The sequence below is a fragment of the Zootoca vivipara genome, chromosome 11, assembly GCF_963506605.1.
Source record: "Zootoca vivipara chromosome 11, rZooViv1.1, whole genome shotgun sequence".
In the NCBI taxonomy this organism is placed as follows: domain Eukaryota; kingdom Metazoa; phylum Chordata; class Lepidosauria; order Squamata; family Lacertidae; genus Zootoca; species Zootoca vivipara.
This window is the reverse complement of record NC_083286.1, coordinates 5,058,441-5,080,650: the sequence shown is the minus strand read 5'-3', so window position 1 is coordinate 5,080,650 and position 22,210 is coordinate 5,058,441.

The window sequence follows — 22,210 nt, the reverse complement described above, 5'->3', positions numbered from 1 at the left end:
AGATCAACAACAACAAAAATAATTATAAAAAGCACCGCTTTCAGCGTACTGAAACTCACCATGTTTCGGGAGCCATAAGAAGACACCAGAGCAGTAGTCAACAGAATACCTAGTCTCTTAAATTACAACAGGGAAATAGTACACACACACACACACAATTGTGCATTGTTATCTGCAAGCATAACAAGGAAGCATCATGACACATGGACTCAAAGTGAATGAAGCAACCAAGCGCTGGGAAATTTAAAGAATTGTTAAATTGACTAAGTTTTTTACTTCAACGTCCACTTATATTTACTCTCAAAAAAATGAATAGTGATAAACATTCCACCTCTTCTCAATTCTCGCAGAACTTTGTAAGTTGTTTATTTGTGTTTTATTGTTGGATTACGTCTTTGAATTTCATCCCATTCATGCTATTGCTCTGACCTACCTCATGCCACCTATCAAAACAATAACTAATTTAAAGAGTTTTGTATAATTTCCTAGCCAATTTACACTAAGCTGGCCCAATGGTTGATATGAAAACTATAGAAATACTCATCATAAATGTCACAAATCAAATTAAATCAGATAGGGGTATGCGGTCTATCAGAGAAATTTAAATCAGAATATAGGAGAGGTTGGAAGTCACGATATGGTGGAGGGGGGGAAGGGTGGGGGGATAACAGATTTTAGCAATGCTATAGTGGTTTAAACATATATGTCCTTTTTTCTTTTCCTTTTCCCTTTTTTTTCTCTTTTCCTTTTCTTTTTTTCCCCTTTTCTCCTTCTTTTTTTATTAAACTGTATTTGTTATATTATGTTAAGATATATTAAGTTATGTTATGTTATGTTATGTTATGTTATGTTGTGTTATAATTGTCATGATATTTTACGTTATGTAATGTCAGGTTATTCTTAAGTTAGTTTTTTTTTTCATTTGAGGAAATCCCTGTGTTGACATTATTTTTTGATTTGTGTTGTCATGTTTGTTATATTGGCTTTCTATATTTTATTCTTTCTATATGTCGATTTTTAAAAATTCTCAATAAAGATTATTTTAAACATTTTAAAAAAAAGGAATAGGGGTAGCAGTGTTAATTTCCAACAGTCATAATTTTTTCCTCAATGGAACTTTGACAGAAAAGAGAAAGACCACTATGTATTTGTCAAAGGCCAAAGTAACGGCATCACACTAACTATAGTCTCATTTTACTCTCCGAACAAAGGACAGTTACAATTTCTCCAACTCGCTATGCAAGAACTATCTGGATTCCAGGAAGGCATGGTGCTATTAGGAGGGGATTTAAATCTTGTACAAGACCCCCAACTGGACAGAACAGGTCCCACTGTAACCAACTCACATAAAACGCCCTCAGCACTGGAATCCAGGAAAACAGGGAACCAGGCAGAGGGCCTTCTCGGTAGTGGCACCCACCCTGTGGAATGCCCTCCCACTAGAGGTCAAAGAGAACAACAATTACCAGACCTTTAGAAGGCATCTCAAGGCAGCCCTGTTTAGGGAAGCTTTTAATGTTTGATGGATTTCTGTATTTTAATGTTTGATGGATTTCTGTATTTTAGAATTTCTGTTTGTTGGAAGCCGCCCAGAGTGGTTGGGGGAACCCGGCCAGATGGGCTGGGTATAAATAATAAATTATTATTATTATTATTATTATTATTATTATTATTATTATTATTATTATCATCCATACTTCGCGAACACAGCCTAACAGACATACAGAGAGCGCTCCACCCAAATACAAAGGACTCCTCCCCCCCTCCCAAGTCGCTACTCATCATACTTGTGTCTCAATTTTGTCATGATTTCAACACCAGACTTTCAAAGAATTGTTGGATCAGAGATTGGCTGTCGCACTGTTTCCGACCATGTGCTCCAGTGTGGGCCACCTTACATCTCCAAGAAAAACCCAAGTCATCGCCTGGCTGGAGATTTCCTGCAATTCTCCTACAGAACAAGCTGGCAACAGACCACCTCTATTCAGAATTAAGTAACTACTTGGATATTAACACCACAGACAGAATGCCTCTTCCAACAGTCTGGGAAGCTATCAGGGGAACCTGCATTAGCAAGGTGACAGCAATCAAAAGAAAGACCGCCAAAGAATCAGATCGTCTACTACTGGAGATAAGGCAGCTTGAACTAAAGCACAAAAGAGATGGAGGGAAGAAGACTTTAAGGTCCTTGAATGCTAAGAGAGCAGAACTTGCAGCCTTGGAAACATCAAAAAATCTCTACAAATTTGCTTTTCCTCAACCAAAAATATTATGAACATCGTGACAAGAACTCTAAGATGCTTGCTAACCGTATCCGGAAAAGAATTAACAATAAGAGAGTAAACCAGCTAAGATATAAGACAGGTATCCTGAAATATGATGGTAAAGATAAGTGTAATATGTTTAGAGATTTCGATGCCTCTTTATGTGCTGATCCTATCCCCTCCCTCCCAACAATTACAGAATACTTGAAAAGAATTCCATTATCTAAACTAAATTACACCCACAGGGACTACTTAAACCAACCTATAGAACCTGATGAGGGAGCAGCAGTAATCAAAAAATTGAAGGGCTATAAAGCCCAGGGCTCAGATGGTTACACTGCAAACTTCTATAAGCGATTCAGTGAGATTCCTGATCTTAAGATTAACCTCTCTATTTAATGACAATCTTTCAGGTGGTCAAGTACCAACCTCCTGGCAACACTCTAAAATAATAGTTATACCTAAGCCAGGGAAAAATCCCAAGTCAGTAGAATCATCTAGACCAATAATTATTTTAAATCAAGATGCTAAAATCTTTATGGCAATCTTTACTGCAAGGCTCAACACGTTTATTTCTTCCTACATTACAACGGATGAAGTTGGGTTCATACCCCAAAGACAGATCTGTGTTCCAATCCGCCAGCTACTTAATGTCATTCATCATAGCAAAAGCAAAGGTTTACTACTAGCAGTCATATCTCTAGATGTGTGTAAATCCTTTGATAGAGTAAACTGGCAGTTCCTACAAGTGTTGTTATCAAAAATGAACATGGAACAATATTTTATAAATTCTATCATGAGACTATACAAGAACTCATATGCTCAGCTTAGGGTGAATGGTATAGACTTCATTGCAAGAGGGACGACCTCTGTCACCCCTCTTGTTTGCTTTCTCAATTGAACCACTAGCCATCTCCATTAGGAATCCATAAAATAAACCTTTTTGCAGATGATATAGCCATAATGCTCTCTAATCGAAAACGCCTGTATTAATGAAAGAACTAGGCAATTATGGTAAAGTGGTCAGATTCAAAATCAATGAAACAGGAAATAATGTATATAGGCATTCCTCCACCTGACTAATTAATCCTTCTAAACCAGACAGGTTTTTAAACCTGCCACAAGATAATAAAACATTTGGGAGTACAGATAACTAAAAATCTATCCGCTCTAAAGAAAGCAAACTTTACACCAGTATTCCGACAGGTACGACAATGTCTTAAATTTTGGAAAGACCTACGTCCATCATGGTCAGGACACATAGCTGTGGTAAAGATGGCTATCCTGCCAAAAAAATTGTTTCTCTTTCAAGTGCTGCCAATTATGATTGCACCCAAGCAATTTATAATTTGGCAGTGCTCAATAAACAAGTTTATTCATGAAGGGGAGGGAAAGCACATCTAGGCTCCAGAATTATATATGGAAGCGTCGAAAATGGCAGGTTTGGAATCCCACATCTCCAAACTTACTACAATGCCTTCCAACTAAAGCATTTGATGCCACTGATCCATAGGCAAAAAGGTAAACCATGAGTAGATAGAGAAATTTCAGATCCAGTATACAGAGCCTATCCCTTTCTACCCTGCTCACTCACTAAAGCCCATACCATTGTGAAGCCTTTCCTCCACACCACACTAAATGTATGGAAAGCAAAGTTTTAAAAACCTGGCTCCCCTAATTTCTCCCCTTATCCCTCTTCGCTTTTACCCATCTTTTAAAGAAGTGGGGCAATACTTAGATTGGAATGGTTGGGAACAGGTGGACCTCTATAGACCAAATGATTTTTATGCAAACAGTACCCCCTTACAAAAAGAATTCATTGCAGCCATTAAGGTAAAGGGACCCCTGACAGTTAAGTCCAGTCCCGAACAACTCCGGGGTTGCATCGCTCATTTCGCTTTACTGGCCGAGGGAGCTGGTGTTTGTCCGCAGACGGCTTCTGGGTCATGTGGCCGGCATGACTAAGCCGTTTCTGGCGAACTAGAGCAGTGCACGGAAATGCCGTTTACCTTCCCACCGGATCGGTACCTATTTATCTACTTGCACTTTGACGTGCTTTCGAACTGCTAGGTTTGGCAGGGACCGAACAACGGGAGCTCACCCCGTCGTGGGGATTTGAACTGCCGACCTTCTGATCAGCAAGCCCTAGGCTCTGTGGTTTAGACCACAATGCCACCCACATGATACCACTTCAACCAGCTGTTAGGTTTCCTGTTAAACCCAGACGTTTCCACTCAAGCAAACTAGCAGCAATAGAGCACATCTTTCTTAACTTCTCTCCACTCTCTCAGGGCATAGCTTTCTCAATTTACAAAGCTCTAATAATGCTAGAATATGGCAATCTATTGTACACAAAAATGCCAGGGGAATGGACCTAGATGTGCAAATACCCAATGAAAAACGGATGGCTTTTTCTATTGCTGGCATATAGTGGATCTGTGATTCCTTTTTACTGTGCACTCGCTTGCTTTGATTTAAGCTTTGATTTTATGTCTTGGTGGATGAATAGTGTGTAAAATCGTGCAATTTTAAGGGGATCTATTTTAATTCTACTGAATCTGACTTTGCTAGGACCGCAGGGGAAGTGAAGTGTGCATGTGTGCGCGCACACTTGCTTTCTTGGAGGTGTGACTTTGAGGAGAGGAGCCACCAATGAGAGTGGTACCCAGGGCACTCTCTGACAATTCCAAATGTACCCACAGACTGAAAAAGTTTGATGGCTACAGCAATGGAGAAAGGATGCGTGGATGTTTGATGTCAAATAAATTATGCTAGATGCTAGCCAGTTCCTACAAGAAGCTTTTGATGTTAAGATAAATCAATATGATTTAATGTTTGAGAAAAAAGCAGAAATACCAACTGAATGAACTTTACTACAAGAACAAGACATTTATTTCGTATCAGTGGTTGTTTTTGCTAGGCATTCTGCAGAACACACAAGCAGCGCAGCTCCTGTAACCTGCATTATCTACCACAACAATGTGATGGAAGGAAGAGGTTGGGGACTGACAATGATGGATGACAATGAAGTATAAAATGGCAATGAAGTAGTAGCTATGATTAATAATAATAATAATAATAATAATAAATTTTTATTTATACCCCGCCCTCCCCAGTCAAAAACCGGGCTCAGGGCGGCTGACACCAACAGAACCACAATAAAACATAAAAACAATTAATTAAAATACAGATTAAAATACAGTATTAAAATTAGGCTTAAGTAGAGACAGAGTAGACCAAAGTAAAGCTTGAACCAGGGGAGAGGGGCAGCCCGGTAAATAGAGAACATGTAAACGGAAATTATGAAAAGACAAGTAGGAATGCAAAGGATCAGAAAGTGAGATAGACAGTACAGGGAGATAATGAAGAATTTATAGTGTGGGATCAAAAAAGTGAAGAGCCTTAAGAAGGAGGACTAGAACCCTGATAACTGATAGGCAGAGTAGGAATGTGATGAAATGGGTAATATAATCTAGATTTAAGATGAGAATTCCTGAAAATATTGAAATGTTCCTTATAATAAAAAGGAGTGTCACAGCTTATTATAAGAATCACATACAATTGAACAAAGTGGTTCAGGTTGCAGAAGGGAACCATTGTTAGGCTTTAGCATTTTATTTTCAATATAATAATTAGCACCAATTTCTCTCCTTTCCCTCCCTCTAACATGAATGATAAATATATCTGTTGAATAAATATAATTTACCTGCAGAAACCAGTACTGTGAGTGCATTCAATGTGAAGAAAGTTTGGGTAAGAAGGAGCATTTGCCATGTATTTTTGTGCCCTGGTATTATTTCTACCAGCATCTAAGGCTAAAAAGGGCCACCTATTTCTGTGGATATGTATCTAAAAAAATCTCTCAAGCTGCCTATAATAATCTCCATTATGTATAATGACCATTTTGATAATAGTCTTTAGAAGAGGTAATGGCTCGGCTGAATGGTTATTACCTGTCTGTTCATGCTGGAAGCAAGATACCAAAGCCAGAGGGGACAGTCAAATGGTCCTTGTGGTGTAGTCTGAAGGAATAAGAAATATTTAACAGAATGTAAGAAACAGACAAGAAAGCGCCTTTTGCTATAAAAAGGGAAAAACCTGCTTATACTAGGACACAGCGAGACAGCCTGAATTTAAGAAAATACTAAAGATAGAAAATAATTAAGGCAAAGCAAATGGTTCTGTGCAAACAATGTCTATGTCTAAGTCACAAAAGAGTCACCTGAAAGAAGTTTGAATATATTTTGGTATTATTAATAGTTACATAACTTGTTATATGTTCAGAAATCGAGCCCTCCCTCAAAGAGGGAGTGTTGTGGTGAGACCTGGCAACCAAACCCTTGTGTTGTGGGTGGGTACGATTGGATAGCCACAACACCCGATTGGTAGGTCCCTTGATGCTGGGTTTAATCTGACCAATGGGACGCTAGCCAAATGAATCAAGGGACCTATATATGCCAATGCACGTGACCCTGAGCTTTCTCTCTTGGTCAGTGCATCGGAACACCCGCTCACCTCTCCCTATATTTAGGGCTTGCGTGCTTGACCTTGTCGTCTGTTGTTGGGGCAGGGGCATGGCAGGAATTTTCCCCACTTGGCTGATTGGCTGGTTGGCTCACAACTTGTATTGGCTCACAACTTGTAAGGTTGCAGATAGGCTCTGGTTGAGGTGATAGGGGTGGGGGTGGGGAAATGCTCTCGCCATCCCTATGTGAAGGGGTATTCCGTTAAAGGAATCCAGGGACTCAATGGTTTGGTCAACCCTGCAAGGGGTTGTGTCCGTGCCTGAATCCAGGGGGACATCTGGGTGGTGGACATAGCATGTCCCCGGCTTTTCACCATTCCTGGTGTTCACCCTAGGCTGACCTATGGTAGAGCCCTGGGTCAGAGCTACCTGCAATGGTGTAGGGAGCTACGGTAGTTGAACCAGAACCTATGCAACCACTCACTTGCTGTATTCAATAAAGTTGTGGCCTAAATTCTGCCAAAAACCAAACCAAAAATTTGAGTCCTGTGTGAATTTATTTAAGGGGGAGGTTTAAAGGTCTAAACACGCAATTAGTGCAACAAGTTTTTACTTTGCTATCCACATTATCCTCTTCAGCAGTTTTTCTTCCTCATACTTCCTATTTGCATTTAAATCAATAAATGTATGTTCAGCTGTATTTAAGGGATTAGCCATTAATCCTCCACCAAGCTCTGTTTAACATATAAATGGTGTCCATGTAAATAAAAAAAACTTAGACGTTTTGTAAGACCATTTGAAATGTTGATGAGTAAGTTCTTCCACAACAGCAATGTCCAATATTTTTGAAAAGTATGGATGTTTGAGATTTTTCCATTCTCGTTCTCTCTGTTTGCATGCCATTCCTTAAAGAAGGCAAAATGGCAGCAGCCACTCACAAGAGTGGAGGAATCACTTGGGAGAAGTACTTGTAAAAGTACAGAAACAAATTATTTAAAAAACCTGAAAGGGGGGCATCAAAACAGCCTGGTGAGTAATGAGCAGGCTCTGTGGTCATCAGGGGTGCCATCTCACCCTCAGGATTGTGGGTGCCCACCAGTGCAACATGGATGTGCACTGTCACATGCCCATGCCTGGCACGCAGTCACCTGTTTATGTTGTGGCAGCTGGCAGGGGTGGCCACTCCTATCCGCGGCCAGTGATACACCCTGTTCCGTGGGGAATATGCAGAGTTAGAATTCCCAGGCAGCAGAAAAAGAAAGCAAGAAGATCATGTATATCAGGCACCCCCAAACTTCGGCCCTCCAGATGTTTTGGACTACAATTCCTATCACCCCTGACCACTGGTCCTGTTAGCTAGGGATCGTGGGAGTTGTAGGCTGAAACATCTGGAGGGCCGCAGTTTGAGGATGCCTGATGTATATAAAGAGGAGTGGGGTTTTTTGTGGAATATTTGGAAAATAACTGTAAACAAGTGAAAAAGCTAGTAGGATTAAGGTAAATTCAACAGTATAATGTAAAATAAAGAAATACGATTAGGGGGTAAATTAAATTAAATGGTTTTATTAGAATATTCAGAAAGTAAGGAAAAAATAAAAGAATCATGGAAGGGGGAAAAGGGAAGTCTGTGAATGTATTACTACAATGGAAATGTATATTTGAAAATTTAATAAAAGTTTATAATAAAAACGGAATTTGTCACCCCAGTTACTACTGCAATTTTCTTGCATCCCATATGTGGCTGTGACCATCAAGTAACAAGCACCCCAACATCTGTCTAGCTGTATTCCTTAGATTGTTTAAATTGTAGAGGTGTGAAATACCACCCACTCACAATATTTTAATCTCATTTCTCTTGCTTTCATACTTAATGAAGCAGATGAATTTGTAGACTAAGCCTTTGTCCAGATTTCCCCTGAAAATTTCCTTGTCTTTATTCCAGACCTGTTTGTATGTTGGCTCATTTGGACTTGCCTGATATACCAGTAGCACAGGTGACAAGTGAAACCTCCACTAAAACGTTATCTTGCATCCTCACAGAACTGCTTCTTCAGAGTTTCTGCCAGACTAGCCTTGCCTGTGTTCAGGATCATAGCAACAGAGGAAGCTGCCTCAAACCAAGTCACACCAACAGTTCACCTAGCTCATTTCGGGTGGATCTGCTATGAAACTAATGAAGCTTAAGCTTCAGAGCCCCTGATCCTAGAGGGGCCCCAGAAGCAACTTTAGTCCACATTGCTTTAAAATGTTGGGTTTGGAGACCCAGTTGGAGTCGCCCAGTTTAAATTGATTAACTCTCCAGTGTTTTAGACCAAAAGTATCTTCTGGCTCTACCTGGAGATGCCAGGCACTGACCTTGTGACCTTTGTGTGAAAAGCAGGTGCTCGACTACTGAGCTAAGCCCTTCTACAACCCAACATAGGATAATGTAAGATTTAAGGTGTTCGGACAGATTATTTTACTCTCTCCCCCCCCCACCCTCCAGTTTTATTTTCCAATCAAGTCAACATCATATGACTACTTGGCATGCCAGTCATTGCGTGCCAGTCATTTAGTTGTGGGGAAATATATCCCTCACAAACACTTAGAATTGTTTGTACATATGCAAGCTGAAAATACATCCCTCTTGTTTCAGCCATTGCAAACAATAGAAAACAGCAATAAACCCAGATGCCAACTTTGCTGCCACATGCACCCGGACAACACCATTACTGGCCCCAACAACATCCAACATACCATCTCAGGACTATTTAATTGCTCATCTTCTAACATTGTGTATGCTATCAAATGCCAACAGTGCCCTTCAGCTCTCTATATTGGACAAACAGTCCAAACCCTACACCAAAGGATAGTAAAGGTAAAGGTAAAGGGGCCCCTGACCATCAGGTCCAGTCGTGTCCGACTCTGGGGTTGCGGCGCTCATCTTGCTCTATAGGCCAAGGGAGCCGGCGTTTGTCCGCAGACAGCTTCCGGGTCATGTGGCCAGCATGACAAAGCTGCTTCTGGCAAACCAGAGCAGCGCACGGAAACGCCGTTTACCTTCCCGCTGTAGCGGTCCCTATTTATCTACTTGTACTTTGATGTGCTTTCGAACTGCTAGGTGGGCAGGTGCTGGGACTGAGCAACGGGAGCTCACCCCATTGCAGGGATTCGAACCGCCGACCTTCTGATCAGCAAGCCCTAAATGGACATAAATCTGACATCAGGAACCACAAGACAGAGAAACCAGTAGGAGAACACTTCAATCTCCCAGGACATTCTATACAAGATCTCAAAGCAGCTGTTTTATTACAGAAAAAATTCAGAAACAGACTGGAAAGAGAAGTTCCTGAATTGGAACTCATTACCAAGCTTAAAACCATGGAGCCACCTGGGATGAACAAAGACATAGGATTCTTATCTCATTATGCATGATCAAGCTTTCTTTAGCGTCTCAGCCCTTGCTTTTTCCCGCAAGACCAATTGCAGTCATTAACAGGCGTTAACAGCCATCAACAGGTTTACCACACCTATCAGCCCATCACCCATTCCCACCCACCCCCACCACCCTCTGAATATACATAAGGGTCTGGCTCTTCTGTTTCAAGTGTATCTGAAGAAGTGTGCATGCACACGAAAGCTCATACCAAAATAAAAACTTAGTTGGTCTTTAAGGTGCTACTGGAGGAATAGAAAACTATGTAGAAGAAAAAAATGTAAATTTGCATGTCTTCTCTTTGCCTACTACTACATATCATAGCTTACTCTGGGAAGTTAAAGCCAGGATCCTTTTTTTCATTTATATTTTAAAATTGCTCTGGATCAGATCTATTCAAGGGTTGATGAAAAATTATCATGGGCTGATTAGCGTTTAAAAGTGAAAGTGACAAATATTTGTGCCACACTCTGAGAATCAGTAAACTTGTCTTGTAATTTATTATTTGATGTAGGACTTGGTGTCTCCCTTGTATTCCCCCCCACCCATTTGCTGCAAAACCTGATTCCTCTCTAGACAGTGAAAAAAGGGGGCGGGCCTGGCAGTGCCAGGTGAGGTAGGGAAGGTCATTAAAAATGTTCCTCACATATCTGCAGATCAGCTCCTGTTTGATTGTCCTCGTATCCTTATTTCTAACCCAAGTGTGTGACATTTTTGCTGTTCACACAAAGGATGACCTACTGTAAGGCTGGTCTCGCAAACCATAGGAGACTTCAGTCTCTCACATAACTGGAGGTTCATTTCCATTTTGAGTTCATGGTTTCTGAGAACTCCTTAATCTGCTTGTGGGTTTTTTCCCTTTAATCTTTCTGAGGAAACACTCACCTTTGAAGGATTCCTCTTTGAAGTGCCTCAGACAATGGCAGTGGTACATCAGATGAAAAAGAACATTTGTTTAAATATGGCTTCTTCTCTTACTTTACCAGCTCCCGCTGTCTAAACCAGGACAGAGCTCATGCTTCAACAATAGGATGGTGAGTTATTAATACTGTGTGTGTGGCATCATCAAATATTGCCTTCTGCCATCCTAACCTAAGGAATTGTGTCAGAATTCTAGCCTCTGAAATAGGAGTGGTGAATAAATAAGCCTGTTTCTGTTCCATGTCAGCTTTGTTATAAAATTGTTATAAAATCATATTGGGGGGGGGGGTTTGCAGGACACCATTATTAATGAACAGAGAGGGGTGACAGAATTTGACAGCTGCAATACCCAGAATCCTGTTCAATGCCATCTTCCCTGTCTCCCCACCCCTCCAGCTAGGACTCGACCCTGCCTGAAGGAAGGCTTAAGGATCTGCATATGCACAACAGTTAGCATAAACTCACACATTTCCCCTCTCCACCTCCCCTCCGCCCAGAACAAAACAATGTTTCCAGAAGAAGGGGGGGGGGAAACCGCCCAAATCCAAAGTTAAACTTTTCTACTCAAGTTAATAATACAGCCTATTATATGTTCTCTTACCATGAAATCTCTATCCGCTGCCTCTGTATTAGAATTGCTGTTTTATATCTTAGAACTGTATATGTCAGGACTGCTACCTTTTAATTAGAAATCCCTGCATTAGGTATGTTTTCCAGGTATATTTTCTGTATGAACCCTGTATGATCCCAACCCACCTGAACCTTGCCCTACTACCACCCTATACCCATTCAAGGACACACGGACAATAGAGGGATTAGCTGGAACAACTTTATTCAAATAAATTGCCATCCTCAACGTAGCCCACCCTTCCATGGCCTGGAGGAAAACACTGCCGGGCGGACTTCCACCCCATGGAAATCGCCAGGAACTGCCCCACCTCTGCACCCATCTCGACTGATTGCCCTTCCTGCCAAACAACAGGGAGCACCATCAACGACAGGAGAAGAGAGATTGACATCTCTCCATCTGAAAGGAAAAGTCATCTCCGCACCCAGCTAATCCGATCTCCCACCCGTCGCCCTTGTCTCCCCCTCCCTCCTAGTCCAGAGATTTCCATGCATGAACAGGAGGGTATATAGGGGGACTTCACCATTTCCCGGGGTTCCTTCCTTCTTTCCAGAGGCAGGGACCCTACAGCTGTAGCTTTGCATTCTGCAATAAAGGGATCAGTTTGTTTTTCCTGACAGCATCGTGTGGTCTCTGTCATTTTCCCGGCGGAGCTGAACTTAGTGCAAATTTTGGAGCTTCCGACCCGCGTCTGTCCTTCTTAAAAGGCAACGCATTTTGGGGTACATTTTTCATAACAATATGGCGAGCCAGGGCAGGAGACTCCGTTTAGCCGTACTCTTGGGGCGCCGTGGTTGGGGAGCCCAAGCGCACCCAGCCATTTGCAGGGGGGATCCCCTTCCCCGACTGTCCCTGGAGTTCTGGCCTAACTGGGATCCTTAGCGGGACCACACAGGGAAAACAAACAGGATCCAGACGGCCGTGGGGGTTGATTTTTTACAAGATTTTCTTCTCCTGGTTGTTGCGAGGTGATCAAGCTTCAGGAAAAGAAGGCAGCGCGCTGCGACGTGAGTATCAATAGGGAAATTGGCTTTTCGGGGTGGGAATTGTCACAGCAATCAAACTCTTTCCTATTTTTCATAGCCAAAAAGCCCAAAGCCCGTCGGAGTCTGCCCAGGCTGGAGGTTTTGCGGCTGCCCTTTTCCTCCCCAAGGCTTGTTGTCCGTCGGAGTTTTGCCCAGATAGCGAGCCTTGGCAACTCTTCCTTCTCTCGCTTAGCTATCCCGGGTGAAGACGCCCCTCTGCCATGGCGACCTTTTGTTAGGTATGACCCATGACCAGAGATTGCAAGTGCGCCCGTTCCCTTTTCCTACTTTGCATTCCTCAGGTCCGATCTGGCATTGCGTAGGCAAGCGTTCAGTAGGACCTGAGTCTAGAGAGCAAGAGGCAGGGAGATTGCTGTGGCACTATTAAATTGTGGGTGGGAATAAGGAGTCCTCCTCGGAGTGTGCCCACTTTCCTAGAACGTTTTCCTAAGGAGACTTTCCAAACCCCATTTTCCTTTAGAGAGCCCTTTAGCAAACCTTCCCAAGCCCACTTTCCTATCGGAGTCGGTCCACTTTCCTATCGGAGTCTGTCCACTTTCCTTAGACGTGCCCCAGGTTCCCCAGGAGTCCCCAGAACCCCGAGAGACCCCAAAGCCCCGTCGGAGACTGCCCAGGGCTAGAACTTGCGCAAGTGCCCCTTCGGAGACTGACCAGGGCAAAAATGGGTGCACCCCTGTCCAAAGAGACAACTCTGCAGGCTTCAGGGGAGAAATAAGCCCAAGGAGAGCTTACTTCCCGTCTGAACTCTGATAGACGCCTCCAATTGTATTTAAGAAATGTTTCAGGGTCTAAAAAAAAACAAAAGAAAAAAAACCAAAACAAAATGCAAGCTTGCTTAAATAATTTTTATGTAAGGGCTTGATCAACCCAAAAAACATGGCAAATATTAAAAAGAGTGGACGTAGTGTGTAAAGGTTTATTTTAAAGAGGCTGTAGAAGGCCATTTTTTCCTCTCCAAAAGTAAAAAGAGGGGCAGGATGAAGGAAAATAAAGAGTTGTAACTTTGAAAATGCTTGCTCAATGCTTTGAAAATATTTCGAAACTTGAAAATGTTCACTTCATAAACTCCAGCTATAAGTGGATAAGAGATGTACTCAATGTTTAGAAATGTTATGGGGTTGTGTATAAATTGGCCACAACATCCATAGACTGCCTTCTTAAGTGTGCATAGTTAAAACTGCCAACTTGTTTTAAATTTCTAGTATAAAGAAACAATGTTGAACCAATCAATCTTAAACATGATAAATATGAGAATGAGGTGTGCAAATGTTGGTATTGAGAGAGGCTCCAAAGGGGAGTCTTTCTCCAAGTGACTAGAGGAATATTGACTAAAGGAAAATTGAACAGCTATTCCAATAAAGGTGATTTGTTTGTCAAAAGTAGAGCTTCCATAGCCAGGAATTGTCTATCTGAGTCTAGTTTTAACTTCAATTGTGTTGGACAGAAGGGTTATTGTTGGGCTCCCCATATCAGTCTCTTAAGGAAAAAACTCATCTGCTAAAGGGTTCTGTATAAAGTTGGTATTTTCATTCAAATCTTGTGAATCCTGTATCTTAGAGGGTTAGACTAAATGACCTCAGGGTCCCTTCTAACCCCATTTTAGAGCTATGTGAAAGGCAATGTGTCTGATGTGGTGATGGGTTGAAATTCAGCCCAGCTCTGCTTTCTGGCAAGGAAAGATTATTGGTTTTCAGAGTTGGAACAAGAGTGTCATTGTTGTTTTTATGGAGTGATTATATAAGTTTTTATCACTTTGTCTATTAAGGTTTAAAGTTTAAGCACATATGAAAGTCTTGAACATTTCCCAATCTTTATCCAATCTTAAGGTTTGCAAAAGGCTTCTATATAACGTTGGTACTTTTAATCTTCCCCTTCCTTATTTTTCCCTTAGTACACACGTGTGCTTCCGTGATAGGGCATAGCCCGTGTTTCCTTCCCAGTCAGGCATCTGTACTCAAATGTATGTGTAGCCTAAGGGCGGTGATAGTGTTGAGATCCCCATATTTCACAAGGGGTGGACTAGATTACTCAAGCACTGAAAAGTGAGTTTAAACTCTGGTGGCTTAGTGAAATGGCCTGAATTCAGTCAAGCTTTACTCTTTGGTGGAGAAGGATGGAAAGACAGATTTTTAAAGTTTGGCATGAAGAGTTTGAGGTGCCACTTAGAAAGAGGTAGAGATGGTATATCATACATTGGAAATGAATGTCTGGTGTTTTTTTTCCCCCCCACCATATTGTCAGCTATTTTTTAACTGCAAAACTCCAGCCAACAGTTCAAGCACATACAAATTCATAATCAAGCAGAATGAGCCTTGACCATCCCTGTACATAAAGGCCAGAAGAATTAGTCTGGAAGATGGTGAGGCTGAGATGAGTGAGAATGTTGAATATCATTAAGTCTGCTCTGGCCATATTACCCATAGATAAGGGGGCAGGGAATTTAGTCTGCCATGGCTGAAATTATTTAAAACAAACAAACATTTGCAATTTATGAATTCTGACTGGTCATTTACCCGTACATAAGGGGGCGGGTCATTGTTCCGCTAATGACTAGAGGGAAAGCACACTAATAATAATAATCCACATTTGTGAAATATTTTGAATAAAAGTCTGCACCCCAAAAACCCTGTAGATAAAGGGGGCAAATCTAGATTTCTTTTGCCTGGGGTATGAGATGTTTATATAGTACAGTAAACATGGCTAATTAGTGCCATGACTTCATTAAGGAGTTTAATTTGACCAAACTTTTATTGCAGCTTTCTTGTGAAAATATTGGGTTGGGTTGTCTGTGAAAATATTGGGTTGTCTGGATGTTGAAGTTTTATATATTTAAGGTTTAAGATTTATAAGCCTGCTTCCTAAGCAGCAAGGAACAGGAAATAAGAGGTGTCAGAAATATCTCAGGACACAAAAGCTAAAGAAATGAATTTAAACTGACCAAAGAATTTAATTTGACCACTTTTGTTGCTGGTTTGGTGGAAGTGTAAATTGTTGGGTTTCTGTGTAAAATCTAACCTATTCACCCTTCCCTTCCTCTATTCAAATGGTAATTTAGCCAACACCAGCAACACTTTCAAATGGTACAATGGATTTCTGAATCACAAACTCTGTACATGCACAGAGGCTATGCCAGCTTGAAGATAAAAATAGAGAGAGAAAAAGGAGGTTAAAAAAACAAAACAAAAACAGCAACCAAATGCTGAAGGGCCTGTGCCCTGCAGGGGGAAATTTGTTTAAATTTCCTTATGCGTCTTTGACTCCAGGGGTCACTTGAGAAAACAAAAGGGTCAAGTGTTGGACCATCATTCCAAATCTAATATGCAAAATTCTTTCCAGAGGTAAATATCTCAGCACTCCCACTTTGAGTTCATCGCTTGAGTACTTTTTGTTGTTGTTTGTTTCCCCTTTCAACAGGATACTGATTGTGATTTTAGTCAAGGGCTTAGAAAAAAACTCCAGACTATGCAAACCAAGGGTCTGCTCCCCCTTTCCAATGGGTATTCAGGAAGCACCTTCAGATACTTATCTCACATTTGCATTTCACCCCAAGCATTAACTCCTGCATAACCTCCCCCCTTGCAAAATTCCAACCTAACATGCAAAAAATTATTCTCACAGCTTTCCCAGGAAGAACATTTCTAAAGGATATGTGAAGGACTAAACCCCAGTAACAAGTGTCTATTCTTTTCCCCCACAGCAAAAAAAAAAGGGGGGGGAGTGAAGAGATAAAGACAGTAATTTCTTTCCTTACAGTCTACAAAACGAGCTTAAATCCCTACTGTATTAGTTTACTTCCCGCTATAGTTGTATATATTTCCTTTACTTTGACGCTTCTCTTTAGGTTACAAATAATCTGCTTTCATTTATTAAATCAGTTTTTCCATTATGTCTATGAAACTAATCTAACCATACTTGCACAACTTTAGATTGCTACTCTTTATTTTCATTTGAGATGCTCATTATTAGAAATTGTGTGTTTTAGCATTTATTTATTTATTTTGGTTCCTCATATGTCAGTGTTTTGTTTTGTTATATTTTGGGGCATGTCCATCAGTCCATCACGTGGTCTTTCATTCACTGCATCTCCAAAACTTATTACTGATGTTTATTCAGGTACCATCTGTGTTTTTCCCCATAGAGTTCTCTTTTATCAGATAGCACATGATGACTTTTAAGGTTTTTCCCCATTATTTTACCATTCACCTTCAAATCTTTAGGTTACAGTCCAATATTAACCTGTATGGTCTTTATAATGTCTTCATATTATTTGATAATAATTCTTTTTTTTAATCTGAGATTTTTGTGTCAAGTCCATCTGAAAAAAATGTTGTTTGAGTGGTAATCTAAATATTATTTTGTTCTTATTTTTGCATTATTTTGCATTTCTACTTTTTATTTCTGTACATGTGAATGTAACATCTAAGTCATTCTTTCAGTAGTAGTAGTAGTAATAATAATAATAATAATAATAATAATAATAATAATAATAATAATAATAATAATAAACCCCTAGGTAAAGGAAAACAGACTTAGCAGCTAACAACAGTAGTAATTATATAGAAATGTGATGAATAAAATACTTAATGCATCAAGATTTTATTGTTTGCAGCTTCCCAAAAAAACTCCAGGAGATATTTCCACCCTCTTTTTCCCTCTTCTTCCCTTTGGCTTTTGCCCTTTCCTTCTTCTAACTGTGCCCTTAAGTACCCCAAACACTGCCCCTTACAGCATACTCCTTCTACAGATGTTACTACAGACGCAATGATGGAAAAAAAACCTTGAACCCAAATCCTCCGGACCACAAGACTTTTACCTGCAACAACAGACACCAGAGTTTTCAAACTGGCCACAACTATCTCATTCCAAAAGGATATGGGCTGACAAAGGGGGGAAAGTGAATTGCAAGGACATATGCTCTCTTTTGACTTCAGGACTCTGTGCCCTGTTAAGAGTTGGCCTCAAGATATGCAACTGATATATAATTATGTTTTATGTTACGTGATATTATGCAGAAACGTTGACCTATGCCTGACAAGTATGTTATTTCCACAAAGGGGGGGGAGCATTTTTGTGTGTAATTGTTTTCATGTTTAATGTATAGTAAGTTATTGTATGGTGGTATTATTCCTTATACGCCCAATGGAGCCTTCTTTTTACCAAGAAGCAGTTTCAGGATTCATGAAACCAGCAGATACAAGAAGGTGTATATGCCTTGATTTACCTGGAATGATTCCTTATAGAATTAAATTGACCAATTTGGACATGTGCCCTTTTCAGAATGGTTTTTATGGGGCTGTATAAATTATAATTGGGTCAGTTCTAATTGGGCAAGTGTATCCAAGGTGCAAGTAGCTTTCTCCCTTTAAGAGTAACTGAGCAACTCCCTACTACAGTGCAAGACCAGAGCCTATAATAAAAAAATCCCATAGAAAGCCCAAGGCAAAGGCATCTCTCTCATGACATGCCCAAACCTGTGGCAGCTATGGTGAGTGCCAGGTGACATGGTCGATATGAAAGCCCTAAGGGGATTCACCAGGGATTGTTGCTGCTGTGCCATGATGGAGGTGTGGGACCAGAAAGCTAACTTTTACACCTGAGAACACACAAAAGGCAAACTCCAAGGAAACTGCATTTTTCAGTCATTGGTGGACCTTCCGGTAAATGTAAGGCATATACCATTTCTTATAAAATGCTTCTCCCAAGCCCCCCTTTGAGCCGCCACCACATACCCCTAGGTTGTGCCAATGTACCACCTGGGAAATGGAGAATACGTCACTGTCGATTATGTGAGGCAATGATTGGTTGTTACACAACAATATTGCCTCAGAGAGGGGGCTGTTATAAAATTGTTATAAAATCATATTGGGGGGGGGGTTTGCAGGACACCATTATTAATGAACAGAGAGGGGTGACAGAATTTGACAGCTGCAATACCCAGAATCCTGTTCAATGCCATCTTCCCTGTCTCCCCACCCCTCCAGCTAGGACTCGACCCTGCCTGAAGGAAGGCTTAAGGATCTGCATATGCACAACAGTTAGCATAAACTCACACATTTCCCCTCTCCACCTCCCCTCCGCCCAGAACAAAACAATGTTTCCAGAAGAAGGGGGGGGGAAACCGCCCAAATCCAAAGTTAAACTTTTCTACTCAAGTTAATAATACAGCCTATTATATGTTCTCTTACCATGAAATCTCTATCCGCTGCCTCTGTATTAGAATTGCTGTTTTATATCTTAGAACTGTATATGTCAGGACTGCTACCTTTTAATTAGAAATCCCTGCATTAGGTATGTTTTCCAGGTATATTTTCTGTATGAACCCTGTATGATCCCAACCCACCTGAACCTTGCCCTACTACCACCCTATACCCATTCAAGGACACACGGACAATAGAGGGATTAGCTGGAACAACTTTATTCAAATAAATTGCCATCCTCAACGTAGCCCACCCTTCCATGGCCTGGAGGAAAACACTGCCGGGCGGACTTCCACCCCATGGAAATCGCCAGGAACTGCCCCACCTCTGCACCCATCTCGACTGATTGCCCTTCCTGCCAAACAACAGGGAGCACCATCAACGACAGGAGAAGAGAGATTGACATCTCTCCATCTGAAAGGAAAAGTCATCTCCGCACCCAGCTAATCCGATCTCCCACCCGTCGCCCTTGTCTCCCCCTCCCTCCTAGTCCAGAGATTTCCATGCATGAACAGGAGGGTATATAGGGGGACTTCACCATTTCCCGGGGTTCCTTCCTTCTTTCCAGAGGCAGGGACCCTACAGCTGTAGCTTTGCATTCTGCAATAAAGGGATCAGTTTGTTTTTCCTGACAGCATCGTGTGGTCTCTGTCATTTTCCCGGCGGAGCTGAACTTAGTGCAAATTTTGGAGCTTCCGACCCGCGTCTGTCCTTCTTAAAAGGCAACGCATTTTGGGGTACATTTTTCATAACAGCTTCAAATGTGTTTTATCATAACTCCATTTGGTTCCATTTAAGTTTTTTTTTAACCACATGAAACATTCACACATACACATTTTTCTAAGGCACTCCTCCCCCCCCCCAAAAAAAATATGTATTTAGTACACATTTCCCTTTAGCATATCCATTACTGGATGCTCCCCTACAGAAAAGCACAAAAAACTATTTAAAAAACACATTTTGTATGTATGGGTATTCTAAAATGCCCATTTCCCCCACTACATTTTTTGAAAAATTCACAGGAGTACGCAGCCTGATTGACAACTGCATCCCTGTTAGTGCATGTGTCAGGGATCTGCAAATTAGGGTGACTCAGCTGAATATGTGGACTGAACAAAATTCTCTTCCATACTGTGCTGGCACACAGATTTAACATTTAGCACTCACATTTATCTGAGTGTTTCAAGGTTCATTTGTGGATAAGATGCATATGGAAGCCCCCCCCCCCCGACTTTCAGCAACCATCTCCTTCTCCCTCACTTCCAGGCCACTTCCCACCGCATTCAGGACAATCTCCCAACTCTCAGTAGAAGCTCTTGGGGGAACTGGGGAGAGGGAAGGGAATGAATGTCACCTTCTACCCACCACTTTTCTCTGGCACTTCTCTGGATCCATGCCATTGTGTTGAATAACAATTATATTTGTTTATTTTTTTATATTTAAAAAACGCACGCATTTTGACACTAAATAGCACACCTCAAATGTTCTAGGATATTATTCCATGGAAGAAAAACAACAGACAGACAGACAGACAGACAGACAGACAGACAGACATCTCCACATGTAGAAAAATACCAGTTTTCATATAGCATTCACTCTTTATAGGTCTGCTGTATTTTTCCTTCAAAGCTCTTTATATGCTTGATATTTCCACTTTTGATAGGTCGGCAGTAAATGAGAGACACAATCTTCTGTATAAAGATTTATAGTGAGGCAACATACTTTCCTCACAGCATAAGCACTTTCCCCATATCTAGTAAAACAGGTAAGTTTAGCTCTAAAGTGTTTTCCCACACACACACAAAATTGAAGGCTTCTTTTAGGCTGTAACCCTATGCATACTTCCCTGAGAGCAATAATAATGAACGATGCAAACATACATATGTTTGAACTATTAGTTGTTTAGTAAACAAAACTAAGCAAGGTGGATCCTCCTAATAGAGGGTCCATGTTGCGCGCAGCCCCGGGACTCTCCCCAACCGGCTGGGAGGCTGGGCTTTGCCCTGCCCCAGCCAGAGGCATAGCTGCCAAGTTTTCCCTTTTCTCGCGAGGAAGCCTATTCAGCATAAGGGAATTTCCCTTTAAAAAAGGGATAACTTGGCAGCTATGGCCAGAGGCACCACGATCATGCCACTGGCCTTTAGCCAATCGGCAACGTGGTGGGGGCTGGGGGAGATTTAAGCAGCAGCGTGGCGTGGGGACCTCTTCTTGCTTCACGCTGCCAAACACCCACCCACCCACCCGTTATTTAGGCTGTGTCTGGCCTTGCTTTGGACTTTGATTGGTCGCCTGCTTTGGAACGGGGGCTGGGTAGGAATTTTTCCAGTGTGGCAGATTGGCAGTGGCCACTTGGTTTTTGCCTACCTCTTAGCAATCGTCACAACTTGTAAGGTTTGGCAGGTAGGCATTGGTTTAGGGGAATGTGGAGAGGTGAGGTGCGGCCATCACCTGCCCCTCCAATTGATAGGGTATTCCATTAAAGGAATTCGGGGGTCTGGATCTCGTCTGGGGAGGGGCTAGGGCCAAGCCAGAACCCCCGGGAACCCCAGGGGTGAGCACCAGTCAATAACCATTGATGGAACGCCCCCTTGTTGTTTACCCTTCGGAGGTTTCCTGAGGGTGGGCAGGAGTCAGATATAGTCTTGATACCAATGCCTAAGCCAATACCACCAACACTTGTGTAATCAATAAAGTTGTGGCCTAAATTTGCCCAATAACCTTTAAACTTAATTCTGTCTCTACTGTGTCTTTATTTCCATGGGGGGTGGGTTTCAGGGACTGATGCGCAGCAGCATCTTTACTACTGAGTCTGCTTACAGAGTTGGAAAAGTATTCATTGGCATAATCTAGCTATTATCAAAAAGTAATGATATTGAGATGATGAAGCAATAACTTCAGCAAATGGACCAAATAACATAATTCAAGCATCCAGATACAGCTATGATTTAAGATTTTGCCAAAAACCTCCCACTATTATTTTCATTGACAGCTGTCGGAGATGACAGAACAGAATGTTTTGAAACCAGAGGTCCGGATGTGGGGGTGGGACTTATCCTAGAATCCTGTGTTTTGTGGACCACCCCAGTGTTAACTATGGGTAAATGTTTGGCAATTAGGGGTTATTCAGTTTCTACAATTTCCATTGATTTCCAAGAAGGAAGGAAGGAGAATAAGTAACAGGAAAAAACGACGTCAATTCCAGATGACTTTAACATTATTGAACATTCATCCTGATCTGTTTGCTGGGAAGTTCGATGACGTGAGCTATTTATTG